The sequence below is a fragment of the Loxodonta africana genome, chromosome 1 (genome assembly GCF_030014295.1).
Source record: "Loxodonta africana isolate mLoxAfr1 chromosome 1, mLoxAfr1.hap2, whole genome shotgun sequence".
Classification (NCBI taxonomy): domain Eukaryota; kingdom Metazoa; phylum Chordata; class Mammalia; order Proboscidea; family Elephantidae; genus Loxodonta; species Loxodonta africana.
This window is the reverse complement of record NC_087342.1, coordinates 169,358,854-169,384,078: the sequence shown is the minus strand read 5'-3', so window position 1 is coordinate 169,384,078 and position 25,225 is coordinate 169,358,854. Positions and strand designations below refer to the sequence as shown.

The window sequence follows — 25,225 nt, the reverse complement described above, 5'->3', positions numbered from 1 at the left end:
CATGGAAACTTAGTGACAAAAACATTCCAAGAACTGCAGAAGGGCACTTCTCCCCTCTTTTTGTCCCACAGCTATTAAGATGAAAACTCCTTTTGGCAAGAGAGAGGAAGGATCAAGGTAGAATGATTTGTTGGATTGCACCAGGTTTTAAAGAGCCTTTCTCTTTTTAAATTAGTACAATCTGGGCTATTAAATAAATATGAAAATAAATGGCTTTAATAGCCATTGTTATGGCCACATGTTGTTTGTAGAAAAGACTTCGTATTAATAGGGAAGGCAGTACCTATATTTAACAAGTCCATGCTGGTTGTTTTCAAACATTTCTGAAATATTTCACAAATTGGGAGAACCTTAAAACTGCTGGAGTATGAGGGATAAACTGACCAGTGGGACTTGTGGAGTGATGAGTTGTTCCCAGATCAGGTCTACTTCTGAGCCCCTAGGAAGTTTCCATGCCAAGCTTCCCAGGTTGAGTGTATTGGGTATGATGCTACTTGTTAAGATTTCTGCCTGTGGATTTCCCTAGGAAATCTGCAGATGTAGATATAAATAAATGGGTTTGGATGGGCTACAGATGTGGCCTGGAAGTCTGCAGATGCAGGTTGAATGTGCATATGATATTAATCAGAACACATATGTAAATATGCACTTCCTTTGTCATGCTGGCTAGGGCATAGGTTTTTTTGTGGGGGCAGAGGTGTTGTTACTAGTTGCCGTCGAGTTGTCCCCGTGTGTGCAGAGTAGAACTGCTCCATAGGGTTTTCAAGGTTGTGACCCTTCAGAAGCAGATTGTCAGGCCTGTCTTCCAAAGTGCCTGTGGGTGGGTTCAAACTACCAACATTTCCACTAGTAGTTCAGCGCTTAAATGTTTGTGCCACCCAGGTACTCCTAGGACAGAGGCAAGTGTTCCTATTTGGGTTTTTTCTCTCAGAATCAAAAGCACTCATGATTCAACTTGGACTGCTCCATATTCCTGCCAACATAGTGATCCTACTATTCTGCTCCCTGACCAGGAACCACAACCACCTACAAAGAAATTCTGAAAATGGAGAAAGCTGAGGATTTTCTTCTTTAATTCTTGGCCTCAAGATACATGGAAGCCTAGAGGCTCTACCTAGCACGTCAATTAATGCATAAAGCCCTTGTTTTTACATCATCTCCCCAAAACATATTCCCATGTTTCTTATCCCAAATGCTCACCAAAGTAATCCTGACTGACTTAGATAAGAAACCCTCAGTGATTCCACCTCTGTATTAGGTTGAATTGCGTCTCCAAAAAAGATATTCCAAGTCTTAACCTCCCCCCAGTAAAAACACCCAGTGCCATCGAGTCGTGCCTGTAAATGCAACCTTATTTGGAAATAGAGTTTTTGCAGATAGGGAAGTTAAGGATCTTGAGGTGAGGTCACTTTGAATTCAGGGTGCATCCTAAATTCAATGATTGATGCCTTTATAAGAGAAAAGAGATTTGAGATACACAGGGAAGACAGCCATGTGAAGACAGAGAAAAAGAGAAGGGGAGATTATGAAGGTCAGCCCTGGGGCTCTGGGCACTCACTCAGCTAAAAAAGGGATCGAAGGTTACATTAGTTTTGTATTAGTAGTTGTACTAGATATTGAAATTGTTCTGCTACAAGCCAAGGAACACCTGGAGCCACCAGAATCTGGAACAAGCAAGGAAGGTGTTATGGATTGAATTGTGTTCCCCCCAAAAAACGTGTTTCAACTTGGCCAGTCCATGATTCCCAGTATTGTGTGATTATCCACCATCTTGTCATCTGATGTGGTTTTCCTATGTGTTACAAATCCTACCTCTATAATGTTAATGAAGTGTGATTAGCAGCAGTTACCAATAATGAGGTAGGACTCAATCTACAAGATTAGGTTGTGTCTTAAGCTGATCTCTTTTGAGATATAAAAGAGAGAAACAAGCAGAGACACAGGGGGACCTCACACCACCAAGAACACAGAGCTGGGAGCTGAGTGCATCCTTTGGACCCAGGGTCCCCGGACTGAGAAGCTCCTAAACCAGGGCAAGATTGATGACAAGGACCTCCCAACAGAACTGACACAGACAGAAAGCCTTCGCCTGGAGCTGGCATCCTGAATTTGGATTTCTGGCCTCCCAAACTGTGAGAGAATAAATTTCTCTTTGTTAAAGCCATCCACTTGTGGTATTTCTGGTATAGCAACACTAGGTAACTAAGACAGAAGGATTCTTTCCTAGAGCCCTCAGAGGTAATGTGGCCCTGCCAATATCTTGATTCTGGACTTCTGGCATCCAAAACTGCAGAAAAATTAATTTGTGTTGTTTTAATCTACCAGGTTTGTATTTATTTGTTGCAGCCGCGCTGGGAAACAAATACAACCTCTAATCTATCTTTTGCTAAGTGAGGGCCCAGAGTCCCAGGCTGACTGTCATAGTCTCTCTTTCCCCTTGTCCCACTTACAATGTGGATTTTAAAATTCAACCAAAATGTAGGGAGCAGAGTGCCAGGATCTGCTCTAGATGTTTGGGAAAAAAATCATTGAACAACACGAAGTTCTTTGGCCTTGTGGGGCTAACCTTCTAACTTCTTCCCACAGATCTCCACAGGCAACAGGTTGAAGAAGGACAAGTTCTCAGCATTCTATTATAGGCAGGCTTGCATCTCTTTGTCTAAAATCTGACTTGAGAACAGTTGGAATTCAGGCATATTAGCTAAAATTATATTCTGTTTCATATTATGGAAAATATCTGTCCAAGACAACATGAGTCTGTTTTCTGCTTTTATTTCTTGTTTTACTACCATATTTGTCTATGATTTTACCTTTCATGTTTTAGACATTAGTCATTTTTGAGAGGACCGTGTTTTCTGTGCTTTATATCAGTCCTCAGTGATTGCTGTTCAAAATTTGCATTTTAGTCTCTACAGGAATTATACCAGACCAGAAACTGCCAGATTATATCACAGTCTCGTTTAATGTAGAAGGAAACTACTTACCTCTTAATTTTCACCTTAATGCCCTGTTGCATTTGGTTGTGGGTGCATGGGTGGCTGGGAGGCTGTTTGGCTGAAAAATGTCTTTATTTCACCCTTCCACTGAAAGGATAGTTTAATTGGGTATAAAACTCTAGGTTTACAGTTATTTACCTTGGCACTTCCACTTTTTTCCTCAAGCAACAACAATTTCTCAATATACATCCAATTTCCACTCAACATTCAAAGCTCCCCAATTACTTAAAAACTGTGTTTTTATAATTGGTTTATTTCAACAAGGTTCTAAGCAAGGTCCATGCATTACATATGATCCTTAAATCTTGTAAGTCCCTTTCAAAACTCTAATATTATCCCCTTTCTTTTTTATTTCATGGCATTCTATTTTTCCCTGGAAGAAACCAGTTCCTTCATCCTGTAGAATGCCCTTACTTTCCGGATTTGGTGGATTGCTTTCTAGTAGTATCATTTAACTTGTTCTTCTAACCCCTGTATTTCCTATACACTGGTGATTAGATCTTGGTTGATCGATTAAGGAGTATTTTTCTAAATATGTAAGTAATATGTGCTCATTTCAAAAATACAGATATGTACTCCCACCCACTGAATTTTGTATGTATATTTATATATGTTATATTTATTTATATATACATATGTATGTGTTTGTATATATATTATATTTATATTGCTATGAGTACAGTTTTATATTCAGTTTTTCCAGTTAACGTTAACCAATAATGTTTAGAAGCACTTATGCCATGCAACAAATAGGAAGCAAAGAGACTCCTTGTCTGTGGTTTTATGATCCTTGGACAGTGGTGGCCCAAAGAACCTAATAGTCAAATATCAAAATACAATAAAAAAATGTGGCTCAATATTGTGTTGAAACTAAAATCATTGTCATTGGCAGATAATCTGTGTATTTAAATTGTTTAAAACGAAATAACTCTATACAGCAAGCCAAAATATTTAAATATCCAGAAAGTCACTGTTTGGCTATGGGATTGAGAATCTACAGAAATATTGCAGAAGATTTTCTGTGAACAAAGTGGGTATCTTAGTAACATCTGTTCTGGAAATATTCCAAGCCTGAATGAGCTGTGTCTTGGTATGGTATAGAAGCAGAAGCTTGTGTGTGCCCTGAGCGACAGTCTACCCAGATCCTCTAGTGTGCTTTTCTTAACTGATATTAAAATAATTCTGCTTAGAAATTGATAATTTTATTAAAAAACAAGAATATATATTAAAATAGTTTTGTGTTGTTTTATTGTAAAATACAGCCCTGGAGATGCAGTGGCTCAGAGCCATGGCTGCTAACCAAAAGATCAGCAGTTCGAATCCACCAGCTGCTCTTTGGAAACCCCATGTGGCAGTTCTACGCTGACCTATAAGGTCACTATAAGTTGAAAATGACTCGATGACAATGGTATATTTTTTTTTAAATACTCAATTCTATTGTTGAAAAATATTTTTCTTTTGATAGTGAAATAAAGACACATACACACACAGAAAAAACCCAAACCGCTTGTCGTCGAGTCCATTCTGACTTCCAAGGTAGATTTGAACTGCTGACCTTTTGGTTAGCAACCCAACGCTTAACCACTATGCCACCGGGGTTTCCAATAAAGACATGCTTGCTTTTAAAAGCTTATTTAGGTAGCTAAGTGCAGGTACCAGTGCTTCAAAGGTAAGTTGGTCTTGTTTCGTTTTTTATATTTATTTATTTATGTTGCGTGTGCATTTTTTTTTTTTAGTGCATGGTAAAAATGTATGTAACAAGCCATTCACCAATTCAACATTGTACATGTACATTTCCGTGACATCAGTTGTGACCATCACGTTATGCAACCATCACCATTATCTATTTCCAAATTATCCCACCACCATTAAAAGAAACTCAGTGGCTACCCCCACTCACTCAAGCAATGCTCTCACTTGGAGCCTCTCTCCAACTCTGTGAGTGGTTTTGTTTTGTGTCACTGCCCTGGGCCCTGAGATTAATTTTGAAAAGATAGAAGAGGAGTAAGACCCTTCTTGTGTTATTTGTGGGCCCATAATGTGGTATGATGCCTCTGTGTGGAAAGAAATCTATGGAGGAAAGGAAATTTGGTACTTGTGTGGAGCTGGTCCTGAGAAAACCCTTCACTCCTGGCATGCTGGCAGCTCATTAGTCCCCTTCAAGCCAGGGTGGGGTCAGATTTAACGCACAAGAGAATACTGGTCATGTCCCCCTGGTTTCCTGATAGAATGTCATTATCCCTTACTCACTCCCCAGACCTCCAAAGAAATATAAAATACACACCCTCTAGACCCTCCTTGTCATTGCTCAAGTTTACTGGAGAGGTTTTAGATGGTTTAGATTGAGCGGCACCGTGTATTCTGATACTCCAAAATGTTTTAAGATCTACCCTTGAATCAAGCTTTTTTTTCCTCTCTGAAGGAATCTCTAATTTTGAAGAAGTCTAGTGAAAGCTCTTTCTCTGAGCTGCTCTTCAGAACTATGCCTTTAGTCTTAACAAAGCAAAGGAGGGGGAGGAGGAGCACAAGAGGATGACCACGTACAAACTGCTTCTCATTTGTTATACAAGTATTGTCAAGGATATTGTCCACAGGACATTCAATGTAAGACCCCATTTGAAACTTGAAAAATTGAGACTTGGGGTAAACAAAAAGTCCTTACTTAAGGAACTGGGAGAATTTCTCCTTTCAAATAAGTATGGTGTGTTAGTCTAAGCTTTCGTAACAAAGAGATCTCAAAACATATTGGTTTAAACAACATGGAAGCTTATTATTATTTTGAGCAATACTCCATAGATAGGTGGTCCAGAGCCGGTTAGAGGCTCTGCAGTGCTCAGGGCAGTTTTCATCTTTGGGTCTAAAGTGGTTGCTCCAAGAAAGAAAGGGCAAGAGGAACCCAGAAGTGGCTTATATTACTTCCATTCACCTCCTATATACATGTGCTCACCATGAGTCAGGATTGATTCCATGGCAATGGGTTTGGATTCTTTTTTTTTTTTTGGCCAGATATTATTTTCATGGCCACCCTCGGTGTAAGGAATGATAAGAAGAGCACTAGAAAAGAAAAAAGGGGAATGGATATTGGTGGACAACCAGAGACTCAGCTGAAATTTGCCCCTCTGGCCATTCAATATCTGTGTGCACCCTTCTTCCCACACATAGAACAGTTTCCATCAGGCTTAACTTCAGTGATCTCTGCATAATGTACAACCCTCTTCAGCAAACCTAGATCTAACTCCTATGATCTAGTGACCTAGAAACTAAGAAGCAAATTATCTTCAACCCCACCTTCCACCCAAAATACCACAATAAACAAAACTTTATGACCATTTTATTGTGAATAACCACAATAACAACTCCCATTCAGAAAAGTGAAAAATGATGAACATACAGCAGCCACTTGTTAGCTACTGTCAAGTCCCTCCCTTCCTCCCACCTTCCACTGAATGCGTAATGGAAGGAAAAACTGCCCATCCTGTGCCAAGGCCATGAACCATTTGTAATTGGGCCCTTGTGATCCATAGGGTTTTCATTGGGTGATTTTCTGAAAGTAGATCACCAGGTCTTTCTTTCCTAGTCTGTCTTAGTCTGGAAGCTCCACTGAAACCTGTTCAGCATCACAGCAACGTGCAAGCCTCCACTGACAGAGGGAATAGACCCCTGGTCTCCTGCATGGAAGATGAAAATTCTACCACTGAATGACCACCGCCCTCCAACAGCCCCTCATCCAGAGCAGTTGTCAAACCCCACCGGGCAGGAATTGCAGATTCTGTGCCCTAGCACTTGAATAGGTCCTTGGTTACACCCAGGTGCTGGGAAAACTCCCTTGAGTATTGCACACTGTCCCCTTGGCCCTCGTTTTGCCCTTTGGGAGGTTTTCCTCTCTGGTCACATATGAAGTGGACATAGTTGGTTGTCTGGTGGTAAAAGTTTAGGAGGTTGGAGAATACTTTAGGATTCAGATAACCACAGGCTTTTGTAGGCCAGGCATGTGGTTTCTTTGGCAATACACTTTCATTAAAACCTAATCGACTTATGGTCTACTTGCTTTCCATCAGTTCCAGATGTCAGTAATCACTGCCAAATATCTCATCTATCCAGAACTCTTAAGCCTGAAGATTCTATTCTTTCATTTCCTGGTCTCCATGTTCAACATACCTCTCTCTCACATTGATGGAGACTCCCTGGAAGCCATCTGAAAGAATAGGTTTGAGTGAGAAGGCAACACCCTTAATTGATCTTTACCTTGGGAATAGCACCATTGTCTAGTAAGGAATATTTAGTATTAGGCTCTGAAAAAGGCTTGAGACTACATTCTCATCTCTTGGTATTTGGAGCTACAAAGGTAGTTGTTTTTTCAAACCTGTAAGTGCCCAAATTACCAAACTTTGCTTCCATTTTGTTTCCAGACTATAGGTGAGAGACAGCCTGTAGACTATAGCTGACTAGCTCTCATCTGAGTTAATTACTTTCATAGGACTTTGCTGAAATTGGCGAGAAGTGATCATCTGTCGCTGGTGGTAGTTTTACCAAATGCTTACCATGGCACAAAGGGTGTCAACAGCTTTATAGATTTTAATATCTGTGTCCTCAGTGTCTGTTGCCCGATCATTAAGCTTTACCAGCTGTTTTAGAGTTTCTATTTTTACTGCATGATTTCACTTCTAGACAACAATTTCTGTATTTGGTAGGGTACAGTCTAAGCGGATGAAACAAAAAGATGCAAAATGGCGGCAACTTCAGCAAAATAATAGTTCAAAGGTCAGCAGTCCAGGATTAGTAGACAGATTCTGCCATGCTGAATACACAGCCTCTCTGGGTTCAATATACGTACTTCAGCTCTGGCCGTCACATCTGCATCCCGGCACATGTCCATTATGCTAAAGGGTATGACCTATAAGTTGCACACGTTAATTTCACTCATATCCCATTGGCCAGAACTTAGTGACATGGCTAAGCTTAGCTGTAAGGAAAATATGAAACATAATTTTTAGAAAGGAATAGACATTGATGAACAACTAGCAGTTTCTGCCCCTGTATAATTATCTTGTTTTTCTTTTTGCCCTGTCAATCAAGAAGCTCTAAGTCAAATTCGTAACACACACACACAGTAACTCACTCACACACACATATTAGCTATTATATTTGAAATATTTTTCCTTTTCATGCTCTTGATTTCCTATTTCGATTTTGTTAAACTTTTTATACATATGTACTTTGTCGTAAGCTGACTCAAATCCTTTTCAGAAACAGCTGTGGTATAAACAAATTGTAAATGTATATATGAACAAAGAATAATCTAAATAAGACATTCCCAAGGACCTTCAGCTTCAATTCTCATATATGTTTGAAAATGTCAATCGTCTGAAATATATCAAGCTTAAACTCCTTTTCACTTGCAGTGTGATGTCTTGTCTAACATACTACATACCATTAGAAGTTCATTCCTTGGCTTAGGATGTATACTTTTGTGTATACTAAATTGACAATACTCTTGACAGGAATAATAGGATTAATAATTTAAATTATTATCAGTCATCACTGTTGTACCCAGGATTAACTAAACACTTGAATTCCAGCTGCTAAGAAGTGGTAGATCTGAGGAAACATAACCCAAGACCAATAAGCCTTCATTCCAGTCAGGGTGAGAAGCTCCAGAAACCATGTAAAGTGGACACATCAGGAGGTAGCCCCAGTGTCTTCTGTGTGACTTGTTGAGGCACTCTGAGGTGGGAGTGGAGGGGGATGGAAAGCCTCAGTAATTGCTAACTTTTGTTGAAGACTTACATGTGCCAAGCACCTTTTGAGGGCCTTATATGCATTACCTCACATCATGGATTGAATTGTGTCCCCCAAGAATATGTGTATCAATTTGGCTAGGCCATGATTCGCAGTATTGTGTGATTGTCCACCATTTCGTCATCTGATGTGATTTTCCTTTGTTTTTGTAAATCCTACCTCTATGATGTTAATGAGGTAGGCTAGGAGGCAGTTGTGCTAGTGAGGCAGGAGTCAGTCTACAAGACTGGGTTGTGTCTTGAGGCTATCTCTTTCGAGATATAAAAGAGGAAAGCAAGCAGAGAGACAGGGGGACCTCATACCACTAAGAAAGCAGTGCCAGGAAGAGAGCGTGTCCTTTGGTCCCAGGGTTCCTGATCAGAGAAGCTCCTAGTCCAGGGAAAGATTAATGAGAAAGACCTTCCTCCCGAACGGACAGAGAGTGAAAGCCTTCCCCTGGAGCTGATGCCCTGAATTTGGACTTCTATAACTGCGAGGAAATAAATTTCTCTTTGTTAAAGCCATCCACTTGTGGTATTTCTGTTACAGCAGCAATAGATGACTAAGACATCTCACTTAAAACAAAGGGGCCTGGAAATAAAACGGGAAAAGGCAAGACTGTGTGCCAAGAAACTGAATATAACTACTAACACTGTCTTGCACATTCTAGCTTACCAGTGACTTCCACACCTTGGTCTCATTTGACCCTTTCAGGTGCCTTGTTGGGAAGGCTTGATAAAGATGAAGAAAAGAGGCCTGGAGAGGCTGGTTAATTTGTAAGTGGCAGAGCTGGGACTCAAACCAATATCTTTCCACCCTGGTTCATTTCTCTGCCCCACAGTCATGCCTCCTAGTTCTGTGTTCTTTCAGAAAGGTTCACCTTGTATCTAAAAGCCAAATACAAGGATTTTTTAAATGCAGAAATGGGAAGATTTTTGATAATGGAAAACACTATGAAGCTTTACCCTAAAAGCTGAGAGGGAAATTTCTTATGGGTGGGTGAGGTGTTAGGGTTCCCTTGTAGGCTGGCCCCTCCCTTGTACTCATTGCCTCCTTCTTGGGGACCTTGTATTTACTCTTTCCATCTCTAAGGCCTTATTTCCTTCAGCCTCTAAATATTTTTAAGTCTTGCCCATTCTACAGGAAGTGTAAACCTTCAAATATTGCCCCCTAGTTTTTACCTCATCTCTCACCTGTCCGTTTTACTTAAGGTTTTCATGAATAGGTATGGCTCACAGCCTCACATCTATTCACCCAGTCCTCTGAAGGGGACTTTGCCTCACACTGCAGAACCTGCTCTCAGTAAAGTTGTTGATTACCTCCTAATGCCAAATTCAGTGGGCTCTTCTCAGTTCATTCCTTTCCTGATCTTCTGGGGAATTTGACACTGCTGGCTACTTCTGACCTCCTCCCTTGGCGTCCCTGATACCTCTGCCTCTCTGAAAGTTCTTTCTCAGAATGCTTGTTGGACCAACTTCCTCTGTCCATCTCTCAAATGTTGGGATCCCTGAGTGATCTCTGACTTTATTCCTGTCCTCACTCTACCCACTCTGCCTGGATGCTGTTGTTGTTATTAGGTGCTGTCGAGTTGGTTCTGACTCACAGTGACCTCATGTACAACACAATGAAACACTGCCTTGTCCTCCACCATCCTCACAGTTGTTGTTATGCTTGAACCCATTGTTGCAGCCACTGTGTCAAACCACCTCATTGAGTATCTTCCTCTTTTTTTGCTGACCTTCTACCAAGCGTGATGTCCTTATCCAGGGACTGGTCCCTCCTTGATACCTATCTCTATCTCTTAGTTTCTCAAGCTCACTACTTATTGACAATCCATATTTTCCCCATGAATGTCTCATAAACAAATGAAATTCATTATTTCTTAAGTTGAACTTCTAGGTTTCTCCTGATTCAACCCTGCACATCCTCCTGCATTGTCCACACTGACTGGTAACCCCATCATTCACTTAGTTTCCCAAAGGAGAAACCTGGGGTCATGCAGGAATCCTTCCTTTCCTCACCACCACATTCAACCATTCAGACTTTGTCTGTCAGCCATCTCTTGGCCCCACCTTCTCCTCTCCATCCTCGCCACTACTGCCTAAGATCAGGCCATCATTAGTTCCAGCCTAAAGAGTAACAATAGGCTCCCAATTGGTCCTATTACCTTCAGGTTCTTTTCTCTCGTATCAAAGCAGCCCATCAAATTGATCTTGCTAAGACACGGGTACAATTTTTCTTAAAACCTTCAATTACTCTTCATAACCTACAAAATGAAATCTAAGTTTTTCTAGAAGGTGTATGAAACCTTAAAGAGCTACATTGTACCTTTCTACCTCCCTAGCCTCATCTCCTGCTACTGTCCCATCCATTGACCCTTCTTTCCAACCCCCTGCCGTCCTCCATTCCTTTGTCTGGTAAATTCTTCTCCTCTCCAGACTATATCTATAATCCTGGATAATCTCTATGATCTATCCACCAAATTTTCTTGAGCGCACATAATGGAGGTCTGAGTCTCTGCAAACAGTTAATGTTCTTGGCTGCTAACCAAAATGTTCAAGTCCACCAGAGGTGTCTCAAAAGAAAGCCCTGCCAATCTACTTCTGAAAAATAAACAAAACAAAACAAAACAATCCCAGCCACTGAAAACCCTATGGAGCACAGTTCTACTCTGATACACATGAGTTTGCCATGACCAGTTAACATGACAGCAACATTTTTGCCAAGTACATTGGGACTGTAGGGAAAGAAACAGCTATGTTTGCCTGGGAAATCTTCAGAGACGAGGGTAATGCTCGTGCTGAGGCTTGAAAGATGTGGAAAAGCTTTTTCCATAAGGTCTTCCTTGTTCCCCAAGTGTTGATAAGTCTTATCTTTTTCCCCTGTATTACACCGTTGTCATTGTAATTTCACCTGTCTGTTTCTCTTGGTAGACACTGAGCTCCTTGGGTGTAGGGACCATGTTAGTGCTCACATTAGCCCCAGCACTGAGTACAGTTCTGGCAATTTGTGAGCCTCAATAAGCTTGTTAGGTCAGAATCACCCAGGGCCACTGAGCTCTTTAGTGGAAGGGGTTGGATTTAAAGAAGTGACATCCCATCCTCAGGAAGATTGATTTTGGAATCTTGACCTCATTAACACCCTGTTGGCAACCTAAGCTGCCAACTGTCTCTGACCTTCCAGATGTTAACACTACACATTGGCACGTGTGAAATAAGTATGTACACACCAAGCATCAGCATGGCATATGGGTGTGCAGTATATGGAAACTAAAGTCGTTTCACCCACCAAGTTTACAGCCCTTTTAAAACTCGTGGGTTAGTTCTGAATCAAACCCAGATTTTCTAGTGTTTGAGTTCGTTTTCTTCTGGCAAACACATCTTCCTGTTGTTAAAAAGAAGGTCTTTACAAAGATTATTTTAAAAAATTTAACTGGTTTCTTAAACATCAGCTAGCTTTTATAATATAGGATTTTAATTGTATGAGTGTGAATGAATCAAAAGCACGTGGATTAATATGTCCCTAGAATCCTCATGGAAACCCTGGTGGCGTAGTGGTTAAGTGCTGCGGCTGCTAACCAAAGGGCTGGCAGTTCTAATTCGCCAGGCACTCCTTGGAAACTCTAAGGGGCAGTTCTACTCTGTTGTTATGAGTCGGAATCCACTCAACAGCACTGGGTTTGTTTTTTGTTTAGAATACTCATGCTGTTAGAAACTTACAGAAGACATTTGAGGAAAATATATATGAGGTTTCATCAGATTCCAAATGTAGAATATTTCATGATACTGTACGTGTTTAAAGTATGACTTTGTAAGCCTATCAGAATATCATTTCATTAATGTGTATGTAAGTGAACTATTTAGTAACTAGCATTATCATGAGTGGAATGAAACTACTTAGGCCATGAGGTCCTATTTAAGCAAAATGGCTGCTACCAGAAAGTAAGGTAGGTGTCTGCGATGGTTAAGGTTGTGTGTCAACTTGGCTGGGCCATGATTCTCCGTGGTTTGGCAGTTACGATGTAGTTTGGCAGTTACGATGTAGTTTGGCAGTTACATAATGATGTAATCACCTCTGTGATGAGATCTGCTATGAGCAGCCAATCAACTGAAAGGGAGTTTTCTTGGAGGTGTGGCCTGCATCCTATATATATGGACTTTCTGACAAAGCTTCCTGGCTCTTGCTCTGCTCTGCCAGCATTCAGTTCATCATCATCTGACCTCCAGTTCTTGGGACTTGAACCAGCAACCTGCCTTTTACCTGGTGATCTTGGATTTGCCAGCCTCTGTGGCCCATGAGCCAGCAGCCTGCTGTCTGACCTGCCTACCTTGGGTTTGTCAGCCTCTGCAGCTCTGAGTCAGGAGAAGCCTTCTGCTTGACACCTGACCCATGGACTTGGGACTTTGCAGCCTCTACAATTTTGTGAGCCAATCCTTGATATAAATCTCTCTCTCTCTCTCTCTCTCTATACACACTTCACAGGTTTTACTTCTCTAGTGAACCCAGCCTAAAACACCCTTCTTGCACTCAGAGTTTCTAGGTCTGACCCAGCTGGTAACAAAGGAAAGCTTTCATTCATGTTTGTTAAAGCAGCTGTTTGGAGTTTGATGCCCTTAGTGTTCTCTATCACTGATAATGGGAGTGCTAGATATGGGGAGACATGGGACACTGGAGTGAAAGGAAAGTGATGCAGAGGTCTGACCTGTCTCTTTAATGAAAACTCTTTCTCATTATGAAACCACTGCCTTGTTTGGCACAAGTGGAATACAGGCTGGGAAGAGCAGGGTAATTGCAGGTCATGATGATCTAGTAGGATTAGTTAGTTTGCGTAAACATGTTCCAAGTCCAGCTATGTTTCAGTTAAGCTACACACAGAGAAATACCAAACCAGACTAGCCCCGGTTCAGTGTCACAAACTGTTTATTTCCACAAGAGATCCCTAGAAGTCTACTAATTCAGGAGACAGCCATTTTAGGGAATTAATGGACGCTGGTGGCATAGTGGTTAAGAGCTATGGCTGCTAACCAAAAGGTCAGCAGTTGGAATCCACTAGAAGCTTCCTGGAAACACTATGGGGCAGTTGTACTCTGTCCTATAGGGTCGCTATGAGTCAGGATGGACTCCACAGCAACAAGTTTTTTTTTTTTTCTCTGCAGTGGGCTTTTTTTTTTTTTTTTAAACAGATTAAACCAGGCCTTTGAGAAAGCAGCCCAGAGAGTAATTCCACATCAAATTCTGATGTGAGGCAGGAACAGTCAGTCTTTTGTAAGAACTTTCTGATAAACGAATGTCTATCGGTTTCAACTGTGCCAGAGGGAGGTGCGCTATTAAGTTCCTCAGAATGTATTGGGTTGTGGCTTACATGGTTAGGTAAGAATGACGTTTATGTAGGGTGCTGTTTCTGTGCCTAACAGGTTTTTTTCCTTGCCTATTGAGCTGTAGCCTTCCTGGGGTTCAAGTGGGCTTTCAAGAAGTTCCGTTTGCACTTTGATGCATCTAATGAAACCCACAAATAGAAGCTATGCTGGGCATTGTTCAAAAAACATTTATTGAGCACCTTCTGTAGGCCAGGGACTGGGGTAGGGACTGAATACATAGATAATAGGCACAGATAACAGGAAAAACAAGGTAACATCTTCAAGACGGTTATAATCTGAATTGTTGGGGGAGAGGAGGAAGGCAGAGACTGATACGTAAACAAACCACAACCATAAATGCTGAAACAAAGTTAAAGACAAAGTCCTAGGTAAGTACAAACTCTGTAGGGAAGGAAGCAACTCATTTTGTCTGGGGAAATCAAGAAAGCCTCCCCAGGGGAAGTGATTTTGAAGTAGATCTTAAAGGGTTGGAGTTTGTAGTTGGTGAAGGTTAACAACACCAATGGAAGAACAGATGGGTAGTGGGATTTGTCCAAATGGGCTCAATAGGACCGACTTTTGATTGCTGCCTTTGTGCCTCCTGTTTAAAGGTTGGTTTGATTTTTGTCTTCCTTGTTTCTCCAATATTCTGCTTCTCAATTGTTGCATTGACTTCTCTCTTGTTATCTCATCTCCTTCCACAATCTCTATTCAATTTGATTCAGTATTTATGGACGTCCGGTATTTTCTAGCACTGGATGTATCCTGTGGAAGATACCCAAAACCAAACCAAACTCATTGCCTTCAAATCAATTCTGAGTAATAGGGATCCTATAGGACAAAGGAGAACTGCCCCATTACATTTCCAAGCAGAGGGTGGTGGATTTGAACTGCTGAACTCTTGGTTAGCAGCTGAGCTCTTAACCACTGCACCACCAGTGCTCCCTGGGGAAGACAGAAAGGAGGAAAATGCCAAGGCTGTGTTGGTGTGGTCTTCATGTCCTCATTGTACAGCTTTGGTAACAGGTCGGCGAAGATTATCCGCTAGTCTTTGACAGTTGATAGCTCGGCCTTTTCTCAGTTAGGAGGTTAATGAAAATGTCACAAAATATGCTAGGCATGGAAGTTGAAGTTTCCGATGTAAACTGTAACTGAAGCTGAAAATGGTGCAATACAAATCCTTTCTTATGACAAACACAATCCCCAGGAGTGGGACCACAAGCTGATTCATGTATTTTTCATATGTTTTAGGACAAGCACAATTTTTCCAAAATCTGAAATTGTCTATTATAGAAATACATGTCTATGGGAGACATAAATGCGTATTTCCCTGGCACTAACATCTGCCATGCCATAAGGATAAGGATCCCAAAGAAATGGCTTGAAAAACATACACTGTTGCATGAAGTTTCTTCATATCTCTTACAGCTTAATTGCTTTTATTTTATTGGCTTGTCAAAGAAGAGAAATGCTAACCTAGTAATTGGTTAGACTCAATAAACTCTTATGTCTGAGAAAATAAAGTGACATTATTGGGAACAACCCAAAATTACTTCTTGCTACCATTCACTCTTCCCCTTTGCCTTGAGGAATAAAATCTGAATCTTGGAAAGTACTTGCATTGTGTATACCTGGAAAAATATAAAATGGAAAGAAAAGGGTTATGCCATTGCAATCAAGGTCAAGAGAGATTACACTGGGTGTGTAGGTGCCAGGATAGGAGTGATGATGAGACCTCAAACCTCTTGTCAGTGGCTCAGGACATCAAACTCGATCATACTTGCCTTAGACACACGTGAAACCAAGCAGTCTTTCACTGCAACACTTTCTCTTCAGATTGTTCAAAACAACTTCCAGAACTCTCAGCGTTACTGGGAGTTTCACCCAATGAACTTCCAGCTAAACATTATATCAGATCCCAACTTTTTTCTTCCCACTCTATTCCCAGAAATCAATTTGAGTCAACAATAAAATATTAAACTATTAACAAGTCACGTGGCTGTACTTCAACACTGACTATAAAAACAAGATGCCTAATCTCTTGTATTGTTTTTTCAGCATTCCAGTAATTTTGGCATTTACCAAGTGACTAATCCTCTTTGGTAACATCAGTTTGTGCTGAACCCAGGACCTCTTATTCAGGGCAAATATGTTTGTGATTACTCAGGTATTCCTATGGTGTTAGTTGACCCAATCACTTAAAGCTTTGTTCTTTTACTTTCTTGCTTTTTATCTCATTTGAGCCTCAAAATTGACCGGTGAGGTACACTGCGAAGGTTTGATTATTCACATTTTATAGACGTAAGAAGCAGACCCAGAGAGGCTAATGTATACTCAAGGTCACATTGTTAGTAATTAGCAGAGCTGAGGCCTAAAATTTCCCCTCTCCAGGTTCAGAACTTACCACACATCATATAGGAGGTCACCTCCTAGAGGTGGTACGTGACAAAAGAAATCACGGGCTGGGTGTGAGTCCCGACTCTGCCAATGGCCCACTGCCTGATTTGGTGCTTTCACCCAACATGAGTCCTGACAGATTCGTCAGCGCCCCAGGCAGAGTGATAACCCTCTGCCCCCTCAAACTGGTAGTCTTTGAATATTTATCTTTACTTAGTGAAGGTGTAGAGAAACTGAGTTTCTAAGAATAAAAATTCAGTGTTTCTTTGTTTTAAAGAATAGGTCCATTCTCTTGCACTATGACTCCAGCTCCTCCAAGTCAAAAGCATTAGTAACGCACGGAGACTTCATCGAAGACAGTGTGGAGGAATGGAAGGAGGAGGGCACATTCAGACTGCACGGTCTGGTACTTGACAGAGTCTCTCCAAATATACCCCTTCTCCCAAATCTCTTTTCTTTTTCTCCCTTTCTCTTTCAGGGCTCAAACTTCCTGGCTTCTCAAGTCTTATGTCTCCTGAAATCTCTCTCCTTTTCTTGGCAGACCAACTTATCTATCTCTAAACTTGCAACTTTCTTCCATATAATAATCTCCAGTTATGTCAAAGACACTGAGAATAAAGCTTTTGTTTGAGTTCAACAAACCAAAGGGCCAGGGCTCAGTACAGGGTTCTATCTTTCTTAGAAGGCAGTGAGGAAAAATTTTAAATATATATATTTCTTTTCCATGTCGTATGATTAAATTCAAATGAGGGATTAATGCATGTGCAATGCAGAAGTGGTACCAATTTACATTTCACTAACTCTGACACACATGGGGTCTCCATGAGTGGGAATCAACTCCACAACAACAAGTTATGTAAGAAACCATGTGATAAAATTATCCTGAGTTAACAGGCACCATATTCCATATTAATTTCAAAATGTTTAAGTCCCTTTTATATGGTTCTCCTGGAAGATGTCCATCTGGGCTTCTCCTTCATCCAGGTTTTTTAAACTTCAGTTTCTTCAGCTTTAAAACGGGGGCAATGATTACACATAGTGTTTTCGTGAGAATTAAGTGCAATACTCTAATACAAAGCATCTATCACAGAGCCTGGCTCATGGCAGGTAATTGGTAAATCCGAACCACGTCTTCCATCCAGCCCCCACCAACATAAGCCCCAGTGCTTATCCATTCACTTCAGACCCAGCTACCATGAAATGTTGTAAACTGTCCTGGGGATGGGGCCATGTCTTTTTATGCTTCGCATAACGTTGTACATTTTGAGCATAGAGTAGTCACTCAAAAGAAGGTTTCTCAGTTGACTTTCCAGATTAAATAGATCTTTTTCCATTCTCTCTGTCTTTGTCTCTCTCACTGTTTCTCTTCCCCTCTGTCTCTCTCTCTGGCCACACCTATATCATGCTGCAGTGTGATGGATCAGTTTCATATGGCCTTTCTAGCCATGGTCTTGTAACTTCCACCCAAGTAACCGAGTGGGACAGTGCAGATAGGGTAATTGTAGCCCACCAAGGGGAATGGTCAGTTTTGCCATCCCAGGAGCAGGAAAGAGAGGACCCCATCACGACCAAGGAAGAACAGCCAGGACCTAGTACATCCTTTGGACCCGGGATCCCTGTGCTGAGAAGCTCCTGGATCCAGGAGACAGAGAGTTAGCTGTAACCTTGAAGACAGTGAGAAGTGGTGGCGAGTTAGCTGTAACCTTGAAGAGTGAGAAGTGGTGGCAGGGGAAACTCGACAGGAGACAGCTGGCAGCAGGAGAGGGTGAGGTGAGCTTCCTGGCTCACAGAGTGAGAAAGCTAAGTGTCTTTGGGCAGAGGCCAAGGGCCAGGGAGAGGTGAGCCAGCAAGCACAGCTGGGAAGATGCTGTCCTGATGGAAGAACTGTATCTTTGAGTGTTCCTGAGCCCCAGTGGTAACCTGTTACTTCCCTAATGGACCCCATAATCATGAGTATGGTCTGTGAGTTCTGTGTGGCCATTGCAATGAATTATCGAACCCAGCAGAGAAGTAGAGAGTGCCATGTGAGGGACAGTTGGTGTCAGGATTGATGAAGTTGGTGGAGAGAGGAAGCATGTCTGACCCCTGCCTCACAGAAATCAGCTTTGGGCTGTTGATCTTGATTTTCCTTCCCCATTGTGAAGAGGAAGAAGGTCAGACATTGCCCCCATGCCATTTTTACACATGCATACAGACATATGCATATATATATTTTAGGCTGAATTTTTTTGCATTCGTTTGCATTTTGTCACAATAAAATTATTTTGCATTATGTCACAATAAAATTATTATCTATAGAGAAAAGAGAAAGAAGTCTTGCTTACTCAACATGTTTAGTCATTGATTCTTAAATATGAGAAAAAATTGAATTCCTATGCTTATCTAAATCATCATATCTATTTTTATCCAAGCAGGGGTTTCGTACTTAAGGTTCCATCTGGAAGACAATTGCTTCTCTTCTCAGTAATGATTTTGTTTGTCTATGAAGAATAAAGGGGGCATTTGAAACGGCAAATATCTGAAATGCTGGTCCCTAAAAGTTTTGTTGCTAGTTTTTATTAATTCTTTGTCTCTGGATGAAGCCTAACACTCACAATTGAGTTTGTTATCTGATTTGTTTATTTTATTTTACTTTTATTTAACTTGTGCATGGAGTGTTTTGTAGATTTTTGTTGTGTTTTAGAAATACAAGCAATGTTGAAAAATTCAAGAGAGACTTTTAAGAAACTGATCATTGATTTGGTAAATCACATCTTCCTAGCAAGAATGTTTAAATTTGGCCCTTTGTACATAAGCATTTTTAGGAAGTATATTACCTAGGTAGTGTGATAATTCAGTTACAATAAATGTCTTCTATTATTCTCTTTTGCTCAATTGCTGCAGTAATTTCCCCTTTTTGCCATGACCCAGTCCTCAGTCATGCATTAAGTACCTCCTGGATGCCTCAGGTGGTACAAATGACTAATGCACTTGGCTGTTAACCAAAACATTGGAGGTTCAAAGTCATCCAGAGGTGCCTCTGAAGAAAGGCCTGGTGATCTACTTCCAACAAATCAACCTTTGCAAACCCTGTGGAGCACTATTCCACTCTGTCACACATGAGGTCACCACGAGCTGGAATCAACTCCACAGAAACCGGAGGTGCTCCACGCTGTGTCAGACAAGACGTAAGCCCCCTAACACTTGCAGGTGCAGGCCAGAGAACAAATGGAGGTTCACATAATGTGTGCCTAAATACTTCAAGGTAGCAAATAATAGAGTATGTTCCACCATTTTGCCACGGTAAATATACCTTCCTAACTACCTGGAAGGCCAGGCTCGACTTTAGAATTTCCTGCCTCCTTGAAGTGCCAGGCCCCAGCTCTCAGCCTGCTTGCCTTCTCTTCCCACCCCTGACTCTGCTCTGCATCACTAGGGACCTTGCATGCATATTGAAGCCTGTATATCCAAGGTCTGTCTATACGCCTGTGCAAATAGTTGCCCTTGGCCACCCCTAGGGTCTAGTGATGAGCATGATCTTTCCTGCTTGGTCTGTTTCCTGGAGGACAGGACTAGGAAAAAGGCCTGTGCAGGCCCTGGAAGAGGGCTTAGACCATTTGGACAAGGAATTCTTTTGGGAAAGCAGGACATGATCTAGAAGCAGAGACTACAGAATTCAGGTAGGTATGCAATCCAGGCAGGCATTTCCTCTTGGCCCTGTGGATGTCTAGCCTCATGTGGAAGGACGCTGCTGAAGGAGGGCCAGAGTGGGGTACCTAAAGCATGCAGCCCCTTTGTCCAGGTCTAAGAGCACTGCTTGTGTAGGATAAGGAATTATAATCTTGAATTGGTTGAAGATTCTTACCTTTCAGTAAGAATAAGAGACAGACATAAAATGAACACTATATGGCATTGTTTATGCAATAATTTAGATATGTATATTGTGCTAGGATGACATAGAAAAGGGTGGTGTCACAGGGGATGCCAAGAAAAAGTGTCATTTGAACTGAGTCTTGAAAGAAGAATGATTTTCCATGGAGAGGGAACAGTAGGTACTAACTCACCCCTGAATATAGACAGCAGGGAAGAAAGTGGAAGGAGATGAAGGTGAAGAAATAGACTGGCATCCGACTATGAAGGGGCTTGGGTTTGGTTATTTTGCTGCCAAAAGGGAGTCTAAGGTAGAGAGAGAGTAGTGAGGGAGGAGGTTGAAGAGATAAACACGAAGAGATGATGCTAAGGAATATGAATTTCAAGGCAATGGGAAGCCTTTGAGGAGTTTTAAGCCAGCAATTGACTTGAACAGATTGGTACTTTTAAAAAATGATGATGGTTGCCATGTGAAGACATTGAGGTGGGAAAGTAGATAGAGGGAGACCAATTAAGAGTCTGGTTCATAGTAATTCAGGTGAAAGATGACAGAGTAGCTTGAACTACCACTAGGCCAGAGGGATGGTGAGAAAAAAAATGTCAAATTCAAGAGGTTTCAATAGGATTCCAATGTGATTATGGGTACGAGGAGAAAGAGGAAGGAGCTAAGACTAATGCCCAACTTAAGACCGTGTTATTTAGAAACAAGTTATCATTGATGTAAAATAAGTGTGATTTTGAGCTAAGACTAATGCCCAACTTAAGACCGTGTTATTTAGAAACAAGTTATCATTGATGTAAAATAAGTGTGATTTTGAGAATAACCAAGCTGTCTGTTAGTTTCTCTTGTAATGCTGTGTGCACCCACCATGAGGATGTGCACACAGGAGCCATGCACAAACACAGTGCCTGGCACCACACTCGCCAAAGGAAGGCAACGTGAAAGTTCCCAGGATTACAGACCAGCTTTATTTCAGGCACTAACAAATGTTTTGCAAGTTGACGAATTATTTACCCTAGATACAAACTTTAATCTACCTGATTGAATATTATTCTGCAAAGAGTTTATCTGGTTTGCAGTGAATCCAGACCCCTTGTCTTCTCCTTCTCTGTGTGACTCCTCCAAGGAATGTTCAGGAAAACTGTGACATCCAAGAAAAACTAGCATTTAGAACTTTGGAATATAGTAAAAGCCTTGGATGAAGAGGGCTTTACAACTGTGGAGGTCTCCAAACCATCTACATTTACTTTTTCAGGACATGTTATGAATTGAGTTGTGTCCCCCCAAAAGAAAAGTAGAAGTCCTAACCCCTGTACCTGTAAATATGACCCTGTTTGGAAATAGTTTTCTTATGTTAATGAGCAGGATAGGCCTTAAACCTAATCACTTATGTAAGGTGTCTCCTAAAAAGAACAGAATGTATACAGGCACTCATACACATGGAGGGCAGACATCGTCTCAGGACCTGACCACAATCAACAGAACATAAAGGATTGCTGGCAGATGCCAGAAACTAGGAGAGAAGCCACAGAAGGAGCCGACACATTTGGGACCCTGATTTGGACTTTTAGCCTCCAGGACTTTATTCTTTAAAGACACCCACTTGTGGGTTTTTTTTTTAATGGCAACACTAAGTAACAAAGACTGGACATTTCTGTCTTCATTTATATTGATGAAGAAGAGTTGGCTATAACCAATTTCACAGACGATTCTCAGGGCTGAGCTCTTCTTTATTTTTACTCTTGTCTATCCTAGAAATGATGCAGAGAAACCACAAGAGTTCAGTTCAATTCCTCTACATGTGTAACTTGATGTTTTGTTTCTGCTGACAACAAAGTTTCATGCCTAATGACTAAGAAGAAATAATGAGGCATCAATTTCTCTGCCAATCTATGAAACAAATCAGCTTAAAAAACCATGCCCTGAATATCTCAGCTATTCTTAAGATTAAGTCAAAGTACAGAAAGAAAATAAACTCTTGTTCAAATTCTTGCCCTGGTTAGCAAAATTTGTGTTTGGAGGCAGCATATTCAGCTTAAGCCCTTAACTTGGCTTCTATTCCTGTGAGTACACCATAAACTATTGGGTAAATTGCTTAACTTTTCAGCATGAGCTCTCGTATCTGCACAAGAGGCATTTAATAGTGATCATCCAACCAACAAACATTTATTAAGCATCTATTTTTGTGCGCCACTGTACTAGGTACTACACCAAGATGCCTACCCAACAGAGATATGGTAAAGATCTAAGAGATAATGAAAGTAAAATGTTCTAATGTTCTTAAAGGGGTAAAACTGCCAAGCTGAGAGACTATGAATTCAAAGACTTAAAAGCTTTCATAATTTTAAAATTTATTTAGATGACGTAGAGATCAGGATTAATTCTGATGGAAAACAGCTAGCACTGCACAGATATAGATCATAGGGCCACAAAGAGGGTCAGGAATATAGAGAAAGCCTGCATGAATGGCCACAAATTTATCATAAATATTGGCAAAAACAATTAAGCAAAATCATTGCACATAAAGAATGATAACTGGTTGTTCTCCAGTAGCCCAAAAGACAATTTCTCTACCCTTCTCCACCTTTCTCTGTGTCCTAGGAAGCTAACCTCTATGGACTATATCACGGAGGTTCCCTTGCTACTGCCTTCCAGTTGACAATGACCAACTGAAAGCATAAGCAGGAGATCAGAGGTCAAATGGAGAGAGCAGTTGTAGTATTTTTTCCCAGATTCCTGCCTGCTGTGGATGGATGAGTGTCTGGCAATGATTGCAGCCCTCCACAACCACAGTTCCTATTGGGCAACCTATTGTTCTTTACGGATCCAGACTCTAGGCTTTACTGGGCTCAGGTAGCACTATTTCCTCCCCTTGACTTTCAGGCCAAAGGGTGGTGACAGCTTCTGTTACTGTTGCTAGCCTCTGTGTGCTTCAACATCCCTTACTTATTCCTTTAAGCTGCTCATACCTCTATTAAGTAGTCATTTACTGAACTGTCTTCATTGGAAACTTCTGAGGTGAATTCTGTTTCTTGACTAGTATACGCATGTTATAAAAATTCTTATAAAGTCCAGAAAGGTCCTAGTAGACTCTAAGATATTTTTAACATGGACAACAAAAATACCAAAGTTTTCTAATCAACCTTCCACAAGATGTCCTTAAGATGTTTGGATTTTATTTATTTAAGGCTCTGGAATATCTCACACAGGGACATCAAAATCCTCTGATGAAATAAGTTTTAAGCTAAGGGCTCATTATAAGAATATGTTGAAGGGTTGAGAAACCCCAGTGAATACTGCATACTATGTTCTTTTCCTTTACGTGGTTGATGACGTGCATTTTAAGTCAGAAGAAAGGAAAACATTCAGTAATTTTAGCTTTTCTTGGGCAATAATGGGTTTTGCAGGTCTGCAGACAGGATTTTATCTAAGAGGTCAGAGTGAAAAGTACAGAGATGTGTGCTCTGTGTCACACATGGAAAACTCAGTGAGGTATCATGCAATCTGCAGTCTGGGATGACGCTCACTTGATCCAGAATTGACATTCTGTGACTCATTTTACCTCTCCTCTGTGCTATTAACAAACATACTACCAGTTGGGGAGCTGTAAATGAGTCCATTTCCTGCAAATAATATTTTAATGAGATTCTTTAACAGGTCACACACCAACATAAGATGACAAAATGTAGATTGTTGATTCCCTCCCTCCTGCTAGTGATGTAAACCATGATCAATGTTCTTAAAAGAAACCAAATTTAATTTTAGCTTACAAAATAGTAACGGAACAGAAAATTAGATCAAAATAAGCCTGTCTTTGTTGGCAATGACTGGGATGTTAGCACAGATCCAAGTGATCTCATAGCAGAAGCCCATTCCCTTTGACCTAGTGTCATGCCAAAGGCAAAATTCTCTACCATCATGCTTCGTTTGGGGTGCTTTTACTAACTCTTCCTAAACTTGAAAATAAGACATGGAGGTGAGTTAGAGAAGGGAGAAATGGAATTCAAATCCTCCCTTCATGGGAGATGGAGGGTCTGTGTGGGGAAACATTTGTTCTGTTGCCATGATTTCTTTGTTCTTTGTAGCTATCATTGGGCTCAAGAGATTCAAGGAGGATAGGCCTGGCTTGGAGTCTGAGGGGAAGAGTTGTGGGAGGGAGAAGAAATGAGAAGATGAATTTTTCCCTCCATTGCACTGTCTACTCTTCTGAAGGCAAATAAGCCAAGTTCTAATAGATGAACCTCATAGTGACAAAACACCAAGTTATCCCACTCATTTGGAACGTAGCCTGCTATTTGCATTATCTCTTATTGCTCTGAAGGATGAAGAATATGGAAGTGGATGAGAAGAAATATGAAGAAGACCATACCCCCAGTGCTCTCGAGTCGATTCACGCCACCAGGGTTTCCGAAGAAGACAGTATTGAACAAAATTTGCTACTGGAATTTTTAGCGTTAAATTCATTATTCAGTCAACAGTATGTGCCAGGCATCTTTAATGTGCCAGGTAGTAATATAGACACCAAGATCCAAGGGCGGAACAACACCAAGCCACTGTCATCAAGGAGCTCACTTTTGAGTGGAGGAAACAGACAATAAACTAAAAGACCAATCAATACATAATGTGATATCTGGTAGCCATAAATGCTAATGTGTTTGAAACTCCACACCAAGAGTTCACTTACAGAGATCTCATCTGCTCCTTACAAGGACTCAAAAGGGTAAGTTTATTAACTCTATTTATTTCTGAGGGGACAGATTCAGAAAGGAAGGGAACTTGTCCCAGGTTATCCTAGGTGGAGCTGAACTCAGGTCTTGCTGCCCTCACATTTCACAGACGGTCAGGCT

At 41.0% G+C, this 25,225-nt stretch overlaps 1 long non-coding RNA gene across 1 annotated transcript in view; it reads left to right on the top strand.

Annotated features, from left to right (window-relative positions):
• The window catches only part of LOC111749549 (uncharacterized), a 70,333-nt gene that overhangs the window by 18,591 nt on the left and 26,517 nt on the right, over window positions 1-25,225 (top strand). Inside the window, exon 2 of the long non-coding RNA XR_002784668.2 lies at window positions 24,700-25,098. This is a non-coding gene — a long non-coding RNA (uncharacterized LOC111749549). The remainder of the gene's footprint in view (window positions 1-24,699; window positions 25,099-25,225) is intronic.